General features: G+C 41.0%; 1 long non-coding RNA gene across 1 annotated transcript; it reads right to left on the reverse strand.

Moving 5' to 3' along the window:
- Positions 1–8,860: 8,860 nt before the first annotated feature.
- On the reverse strand, positions 8,861–10,152 carry LOC124805112. The gene is made up of 3 exons (XR_007017395.1): positions 10,064–10,152; positions 9,883–9,958; positions 8,861–9,611 (listed from the first exon to the last, which is right to left on the reverse strand). It is a non-coding gene; the product is annotated as an uncharacterized LOC124805112 (long non-coding RNA).
- Between the last annotated feature and the right edge of the window lie 209 nt (positions 10,153–10,361).

Consider the following 10,361-nt stretch of genomic DNA (forward strand, 5'->3'; position numbering starts at 1 on the left):
CTGTACCTTTGTCTGCCGTTCAAGTAGGGGCTACAGGCTCTGAAACACTGGCTGTGTTGCAAGTGCACTGACATCTGCAGGTGCTAGTGCCAACACTCACCACCTCTGTCTGCATAGAGGCATCGGCTTTTGGAGTGGGCTTCTGAACCATGGATGCAAAAGATGCAGCAAATGTGGGAGGGTGCAACTTGTAGATCTTTTTGGCCTCACCATAGGGGATACGCTAAGTTGTTTTTATTTCCTGGACTTTGCGTTCCTCGAAAAATATTCGGCAATCCCTACTCCATACAGGGTGGTTCCCAGAGAAATTGATACATTTGGCTGGAGACGAACAACCAACTCCTTCATGAGCAGCCTTACTGCAGTTGCCACAAGTCGCTTCACCTTTACACCCTAAGATGGTATGCCCAAAACACTGGCACTTAAAACAGCGCATTGGGGTCGGAAAATAAGGCCTCACACTAAGGCGAAGGAAGCCAGCTTTAACATGTTAGGAAGTTTCGTGCTACTGAAGGTCAGAATAAAGGAGTCAGATTTGACAAGATTGCCATCAACCCTCTTCATGATATGTTGTACATCAACAATACTTTCCAGAGCCCACTCACGTTGCAGTTCTTCCTTGGGAATGTCGACTAGATCCCGGTATGTCACAACACCTTTGCTATAATTCAAGGTGCTGTACAGGTCAGGGTCTATGGCATACTCCCCAAGGCATTTAGCAGAATGGAGGTTAGATGCTTGCTGGGAAGTAAAAGTTTCCACAAGGAAGGTCCCATTACACAAGCGCTTCACTGATTTTAAGGAGCCACAGATTCATTCCAAACCCTTTTGTATACAGAAGGGCGAAACCTTCTCGAAACTACCCTCCTTCTGTTTCACAATGAGAAACACATTCTGATTACCAGAATGCATTCTGTTACTAAAGACTTTACTTGTCAAAGAAGTGCCAGAGTGAGTGGGGCTGACTGCACGAGCCCTCTTGAGAGACTGGGTGTTAGAACCTTCCAGTGGCCCACCCTTTCTGCTGGGAGGAGGAAAAGAGAATTTCGAAGGATCCATCTCGGTCCCACGAGCAGATAAGGAAATAGAAGTCCACCTAGACAGAGCCATGCAGGCCTAGGTAAGCCTTATACAACTGAGGTGCGGCAGGTACCCCAGAGGTTGCCCGCTAATGACTGTTCCAACTCAACAGCCATGCATCTCACCAACGCGCAGCACACCTTGAGATTGAGGGGTTGTTTATAGAGGTTTATTCCATCCTCACAATCCAGGCGGTCAAGCCAAGATTCCCATTCCCTGAGACACACAACGTCCCACCGCCTAACCGCACAGTGGTCGTTGAAGTATGCCCACAGGTTACAGTGACAGGGGACTGGCAGCGCTTACCAGTACCCAGCTCAGGTACCTCGGGGTCGCCACCTGAATGCCGAACCCCTGGGGGCAAAGTCATATGTGTGTGTATAGTGATTTAGTCCTACAGCAAGATCTGAGACATGAAACAATTTTATTTAAGGACTGCATTTCTAAATGGTATTTTTGAAGAAGGAATTTTAGTGCATCAGTCAGAATGCTACGACAGTAATAAGGGACCTGTAAGCAAATTGTTGAAAACTATGGTTTGAAGCAAGCATCAAAATGCTGATATACATGTGCTGTTAAATTTCACAGTGGATGTAATGTCTGAGAGATCTGAATTGATCTTTACATGTTCCACAATGAAAGTACGACACCACTACTGCTTTTTCCTGCTGATGATGGACTGATTATGGAGCAAAGCTGTAAGTGTAGGCAGATGGACTGAAGAACACAAAGCAGGTCAGTATGCAGTGTACATGACTTTAGCGGGTACAGCACCACAACAGGTGCACTTTGGCATATATAAATACTGACTGTCCAGCGAATCACATCATCACAGCATTATTCCAATCTGCAAGTCATTGAGTAGTCGACAATCATTGTGTCAACCCCAGCTGATGTCCAGACACATCATGATGAGCTGAGGATCAAACTGAGGCCCTCCCAGCCTCTAGCCCACTGGGATCACACAGCCAGATGTTACTTACCTCAGCTGGACAGCTACGGCTGCCTCACTAGCAGCGAAACAAAATAAGTCAGCCACATCATCACATGACACAATGCTGCTGCAGAATGTCTACTATGCTAGGTTTCTCTGTGCTTGGGTCATGCCAAGTGCCATCTCTACCACAATGCTTCTCCATTACGAGATCATGGAACATGGACACTGTGGATCAATGTCACACTCGCCACATGATGAGAGTACACAACTGCAGCTGCAATAAAATTGTTGAAATGATAAAGAATTTGTATGCATGCCACCTGTCTTGCTATGGCCACTTTATGCATCTGACAGACTCCTGTAGTGTCCATCTACCCATCATTCCCCCAACTCTCTGGTGCAGCGAGCTGTATGCCATCCTGACAACCTGCAGAACACCTTTCCACCCATTGGTAGTGGACATTTGTTGCTAATCTGCTACAATGAGCTCTGCTGAATGAGAGTGTAAATTTATTGAACAGTTGGCTAATTGCTTCCACATCACTGTAGACGATCTGGATTACTACCTAGGTTTATAAATCAAGAACTTAGAAAATTGGATTCAAATAAATCAGTCTGCATTTAAGATGAGGAATTTACAGAAATGCGGCATGATGGATCAAAATCATTATCTTTACCAACAGAAACAAGATGGATACCAGGTGGGTCACTGGCTTTCAATAATGCTGAACTCTATTTAGGAATAGTTGCAAATCTGATGAACTTAATACAGCCCACAACACAAAATTTATTGTACGCAGTTAATCTAGCTTTGACAGTTCAAGATGCAGAAACACAGGTGCATCATGCACTGCTGCAAATAATACTTAGGTATACTAAAATGACTATATTATGAAAAGGACAGATTGCTACTCACCATATAGCACAGATGTCGGTAGCAGATACACAGAACAAAAAGACTATCAAACGAGTATGCTTTTGGCCAAAAAGGTCTTAATCAGAATTAGACAACACCAACATGCAATCACAAATCACACACACATGACCACAGTCTCTGACTGCTCAGGCCAGACTGTGAGCAGCAGTGCATGATGGGAGAAGCAGTCTGGGTGGTACTGGTACATAGGGGGCTGGGATGAGGAGGGGGAGAGGTAGCAGGGCAGGAGTGGGGGACGATAAAGTGCTACTTATGTGAGCATACATGGACAAGGTAGAGACAGGGTAGGGCAGCTAGGTGAAGTCACGAGCTTAGACAGAAGGCAGGGAAGGGGGAGGGGAGGGGAGGCAGGGGGCAGTGGATAACGAGAGAAGTAAAAATTTTGTGAGTGTATTGGTGGTACCACATGGTATCCCACTTGTCACTACTATTGCCACCTCCATTAACACTAATATTCCTAATGTCCTTGGCCTTGCCACCATTGAACTCTACATTTCCCAGTGCCCAATGGATTTCATGCCTACAACCTACTTCCCAGTTACAATGACCGACTATATCCTCACCCACAATTACTTCACCTATAAAGGCATCACCAGCAAACAAATACAGGGTGTGGCAATGGGCACCTGCATGGCAGCATCCTATGCCAACACATTCACAGGCCATCAGGAGGAATCCTTTCTAACCATCTAGAATACCAAACACCTTACCTGGTTCACATTCACTCATGACATCTTTATGATCTGGATTGAGTTCTGAGGGCCCTGTGCCCTATCCACATTCCTCTGGAATCTCAACACCTGCTCCTGCACTCACTTCATCTGGTCCTCCTCAACCCAACATGGCACCTTCCTTGACATTGACCTCCTCTCAAACGTGGCTATGTCTGCACCTCCACACATATCAACTTATTCAACTGTAAGAAATACCTCCACTTAACAGCTGCCAACCATTTCATACAGCCTAGTCACCCCCCCCCCCCCCCCCACCACCACCATCATGAACCATGGACCTTGCCTGCCGCTGGTGGGGACGCTTGCGTGCCTCAGATATACAGATGGCCATACCGTAGGTGCAACCACAACGGAGGGGTATCTGTTGAGAGGCCAGACAAACGGGTGGTTCCTGAAGAGGGGCAGCAGCCTTTTCAGTAGTTGCAGGGGCAACAGTCTGGATGATTGACTGATCTGCCCTTGTAACACTAACCAAAACGGCCTTGCTGTGCTGGTACTGCAAACGGCTGAAAGCAAGGGGAAACTACAGCCATAATTTTTCCTGAGGTCATGCAGCTTTACTGTATGGTTAAATGATGATGGCATCCTCTTGGGTAAAATATTCCGGAGGTAAAATAGTACCCCATTCGGATCTCCGGGCGGGGACTGCTCAGGAGGACATCATTATCAGGAGAAAGAAAACTGGCGTTCTACAGATTGGAGCGTGGAATGTCAGATCCCTTAATCGGGCAGGTAGGTTAGAAAATTTAAAAAGGGAAATGGATAGGTTAAGTTAGATATAGTGGGAATTAGTAAAGTTCGGTGGCAGGAGGAACAAGACTTTTGGTCAGGTGAATACAGGGTTATAAGTACAAAATCAAATAGGGGTAATGCAGGAGTAGGAGTACATTATACCAACATACCCATTTCTGCAGACCTTGATCTAAGTGTACACTATATGATCACAAGTTACTTTCTGAATGCATTTCTTTTAACCTAAAACTCAGCTGTTAATGTTTCTAACCTCAAAATTGAACTGACAGTGATCTAAACTCATTTGACGGCACTTTAACCTCAACTTGCATCTGTATTTTCTAGCAATTTTTCTTTTTATCATTTCCACTTTAGAAGAAGATTTGTTGCCAAGAACAGTTCACTGAAACTGGACCTGTAACCTGTCAAGCTGAATAGTTTCCATACTAACAGTAGTTTGCAGGCTGTAGTTTCACACTGAATATTTACTCCCAGTCATACATTGTACCAGAAAAAAAACTGATAATTATACTGAGATATGCCTACCTCATTAAACAATCAAATACAAATATATTTAGGACAGTAACAATTATGAGGCAACTTGTTTATGTAACCCCCCTGCATTAATTAGTTGCAGTTTGTGTTGATGAAATTTACAGTGAACATTACTTGTAATAACTTTTTTTCTGTAAAAGAAAAAGACTTACTTTTATTGTTCACTATTACTTTAGTGCTACACTTATGTTCACGTGTTTGATTGTACTGATAATTTAATTTTTTATGGTGTGTGCTGTGTCATGAAGCAGAATAGTACTTAAAGACTTTACAAGTTCACTTAAATAGTGTGGTTGAAAGAAAGAAAGAAAAACACACCATTGATAGGTTCTGATAGTTCCCTTGTCGTCTGAATATTCCCATGATGTACTGAATTCTTAAAAATATATATATATATTTTTTTGTATTGTGGTTCTGTTGGTAAAATTTGTCAGTATATTATAATTACAGACCAATATCCTTAACATTTATTTACTGCAGAAGTTTTGAACACATTCTGAGTCTGAATATAACAACTGTCTTTAAAACAGAAAAGCTTGTAACCACAAATCAGTACAGATTTAGAAAGTATCACTCAGGCCAAACTCAGTTTGCCTTTTTTTCACGATATCCTACATACCATGGGTGGAGGACGACAGGCAGATTCCATATTCCTAGCTTTCCACAAAGTGTCCACTGCACACTGTTGACAAGGGTCAGAGCATATGGATTAGGTTCCTAGATATGTAAGTGGCTTGAAGACTTCTTAGATAATAGATGGCAGAGTGTTGTCATTGACAGTGGGTGTTCATCAGAGACAACGGTATTACCAGGAGTGCTGCAGGGAAATGAGATAGGACCATTGTTATTCTATATTCACATAAATGATCTGACAGACAGGCTGCACAGCAATTAATTGCCGTTAGCTGATGATGTTTTGGTCTATGGGAAAGTGTTGTCATTAAGTGACTGTAGGAGGAGACAATGTGACCTGGAAAGAATTTCTAGCTGATGTGATGAAATGCAGCTTGGTCTAAATACAGAAAAATGTACGGTAAGGTAACTAGGGAAAGCAATACTGTAACATTCAAATACAGAATTAGTAGTGTGTTGCTTGACATAATCACATCAGTCAAATATCTAGGCATAATGTTGCAACGTGATATGAAATCGAATGAGCATACCAGGTTGGTGGTAGTGAAGGCAAATGCTCAACTTCGTTTCATTGGAGAAATTTTGGGAAAGTATAGCTCACCTATAAAGGAGACAGCGTATAGAATGCTAGTGTCACCCAGTCTTTTGTACTGCTCAACTGTTTGCGATCCCCACCAGGTCAGAATAAAGGAAGAGATTAAAACAATTCAGAAGCATGCTACTAGTTTTGTTACCAGTAAGTTCGATCCGCACACAAGTATTACAGAGATGCTTCTTAAACTCAAATGCGAATCCCTGGAGGGGAATCGATGCTCTTTTCACAAAGCAGTGCTGTGGAAATTTAGAGAACCAGCATTTGAGGCTGATTCCAGATCAGTTCTACTGCCATCAATGTACATTTTGCATCAGGACCACAAAGATAAGATGCAAGAAATTGGGGCTTCTACAGAGGCTTATAGACAGCTGTTTTTCTGTCACTCTATTTGTGAGTGGAACAGGAAAGGAAATGACATGTAATAGAACATGGTACCTTCTGTTGTGCACTGTACAGGGACTTGCAGAGTGTGTGCGCAGTTGTAGAATCACCAGTTTCATAATGGAGGGAGGCCTGATCGTAAAAATTGTAGATGCACAGTAAGGCTGGACTACAGCAAGCAGTTCAAATGCATCTAGGTTATAGGCATTAGGTGAAGATCAAGGGGCTTCTGAAGGTTTTGCTAGTGTGGCGAGCTTACAAAATAATTACTATATGCTAAGTTACAAGTGACGGATAAAATCATTGCCGTAATATAAAATATGGGGAGGGAATATCAAAGTATTTGTGAGATTAATGGTAATATATCTTAACAATATTTCAACATGTAAACTGATTATGTACAAAGTCTTTGGTGTTATTCTAGTTCTTCTGTTTCTGTTGAAAAAATGGATGTTGCATCAAAACTCGTGTGTGATTTATTTTCATGTTTTTAATCAATAAAATACCAATTTTACAGAACTATTCAACAAGAAGGAAGAGATTTCCAATATTGATCACTTCTAAACTACAAAAGATAGAAACACGATTCCAAAGTTCCTGGAAAGAGAAAATTTCTAATTTTTATGTATTCAATGTGAGTACCATGTGCTAAACAACAAATATCAAAGCGGTGGCCCATTGCCTGCCACGCACAAAGCAGCTGGTCTCTTGTTATCAAATTCACAGCTTCAACAAAGCGCTGTCACAGACTTTCAAGAGTGTCAGACATAGGGGGGATAAAAATGTGGTCTTTCACATAACCTCAGACATAGACGTCAAGAAGTCACATCTGGAGACCAGTGAGGTCACTGGCGATGAAGTTCATCTTATGCTCCTCTTCTTCCAGTCCAACATCCTCGAATGATGTCATTCAGGTCACAATGGATGTAATTAGAGGTATGAGCCAGGGTACCATCTTGCATGAAGCTGAAGTCATTTTAATCACCTTCACATTGAGGAAATAAAGTTTTGAAGCAAGTCTAGTTCTAGAATTCAAATTTTAAACTGTTGTCCACCCAGAAATGCTGGATTTATGGCACCATCTTTTGTAATTTAGAAGATATAAATGTCTGAAATCTGTTTCTTGATTCTGAATAGCCCTGTATTTTAATCAGCTGATGTTGATTTGTTACCCATGGTTGTTCCCACTGCCAATTAGCACTTCACATACACGTTACCTGGCAAAACAGATGAATGGTGGGTGTTCTTGATCCACTGTCACATGTGGCTGCTAATATATATTCACATTTTAGGATATCTGTTTTATTCCTGACATTGTTGCAAAAATGAAATAATGTCTCCAGTCTTTGTAACAGTGGCCATGTTATGTGACTTGGAACGGCATGTATTTTAAGATACACGTGTATTAAGGTGATAAAATTAACAACATTCAAATACTTAATACTACTATAGCTATGGGGCTTTCACCCCACAATACGTATGCTTAGTACGTACTGTACTTAACACTGTAAGCATGATGTTGCATATGCATGTTGCCTAATGCAGAGGCATAAGAACAGTGAGATGATTTATCAGTAGAAACCTGACACAGCTTCTGACCATCATCAACAGCAGCAAAACAAACAAAGAAAAACACAAACACATTGGCCAGAAAATTATTTCTCATGTATTATCTTCAATGCTATACTCTTTTTTGTGCAAAACAATGCCATAAGATAGGATGGAGAGACATAAAGAAATAATATTGTCTTGTCCTGAGAGGGAGTAAGGATTTCATGTTTGACTGACAAGTGCTTAGCTCAATAGATACAACTGAAGAGAGACTTTCACGCGGGCAGTTGCAGGACTCAAACCTGTAAGGAACCTACAAGCTAAAAGGATCTTCCAAGACAGAACTCAGTGTAATTCTCGAGGAAACTTAGGGCCGATGAAAGCCAGTCCCATGCTGATGCTGCTTGAGTAAATGATGGCACAATTGCTTCTGCTGTCTTCCCAAGACAGCTCTTAGATACAAAGTACACTTAATTTGATACTTCATCTCTTAATATTGGATTCTGTGACACCTCCCATTTCGTTCGTAAAAGAGACTACAAAATTCGTATTGTCATCTCATCAGTAGTGCCAATGGATTATTATTTCCGTTTATTTACATTCATTTTACATTTTCATGTGACTACAACTCATAAAGGTAAGGCTGGTATCTTTCTTCATTGTCAACAGTATTATACAACATAACACTCATGTTACATTTTTACCTCTGACCACGTCTTACAAAATTACGACTGCAATCATTCTTTATTTTCAACAGAGTTATACATATTTTCACAAAACATGTCAATATTTTACCACTACATTCTATGACTTTGGGCATAATTGTGGGATATCTGGTTTTGAAGAATGGGATTCAGTGTCCCTAGTTCTCGTTGGTAGAGGACTAGCAGCCCTCCAGTCTCTGTCTGGCTGTAGGGCAATGATTCATTAACCACTCACCATAGTCTACATCTGTTTGGCGAGTTGGGGTATATCTCATTATTTCTCATACAAATTCTGACCCAACAGTCTATACTTGCTATTCGACACATTTTCTTACTGCTATTGTGACAACATTTACAATAAATATATAGGCAACACAAGATTATTAATACACATAAAATAGTGGATCCTGAGTATCCCCTGTGGAATACTTGCCAGTACACCATCCTTTGAAGGATTCATTTGTTGATAATTTCCTCTTGTAGTTCATCAGTCTTATGCCCAGCAACTTCAGAGTTGTCCAACTGGAGAACTACGTGCTCTAAAGGCAGCATTACAGGTATTCCTGAGAGTTTCTGCTTCTCATCTTCTATAACACAATGGTCTATTTACATCATATTTGAGTTTGAGCTCAGTTCCAGTGGTTGCAGAAAAATATTAATTGATTAAGGATGAGTCCACCTTTTTGTAAGTACACAAATTAGTGTTTTACTGTATCACCCAAAAATGGGTCACAGCATTTGTAGCATTCTCAGTGGGTTTCTTGCTATTTTCCTGAAAATACATACGTACGAGTTATTTTAGGATATGGAATATGATGCATCAAATTTTGTTGTCATTTAAATTATATGTGCACTTTAGCCTTTATTTTACACTACGTGTGTCCTGTGGCTGCACACCAAAATAAGCCACAGGTCTAAATCAGAACACTAGACATCTGCATACATGAGGGATGTTAGAAAACCGTCTGCATTAATTTTATTATCCGATCTTTAATTTGTATATTTTGGTGAAATTAATGGCATATGTTAGTTTCTGTCCTTACCGTTGTATTTTCCTAGTTTTTGGCTGTGACAACTTGTTTTATATATCAAATGCGATTTCATGTAATTGATCTGGACCTGTGGACATCGACAAAGATTTTGTGAAGCTTTGGTACGGCGAACTATTTCGTGTGGTTTGTATATTCATGGATTCTCTTTTGCATTTTTATAGTATTTACTCACGTTTTCTCCTGTTCGTTTGCAAATACTACGTGCTGTTACTCCGCTGCAGCTTGGACACACCCATACCCTGCACAGATTTACTTCTCTGATGCGCTTCCTTCTGTCGTTTCTCATATGTTTAATCTTTAGTTTTTCTTTGACGCCCGCGCACTGTGAAATGTCGTCTCAGTGTGTGTGTCCGATAATTCAATCAGAATGTAGAATAGTCTTTTATTACACAGTACTATTTGGTCATTGATAACTTTTTGCACCGTGTGGTAGCCTTGTGGAGATAGTAATTGTCTTCTATTGTTAAAAG

The sequence above is a fragment of the Schistocerca piceifrons genome, chromosome 7 (assembly GCF_021461385.2).
Source record: "Schistocerca piceifrons isolate TAMUIC-IGC-003096 chromosome 7, iqSchPice1.1, whole genome shotgun sequence".
Lineage (NCBI taxonomy): Eukaryota > Metazoa > Arthropoda > Insecta > Orthoptera > Acrididae > Schistocerca > Schistocerca piceifrons.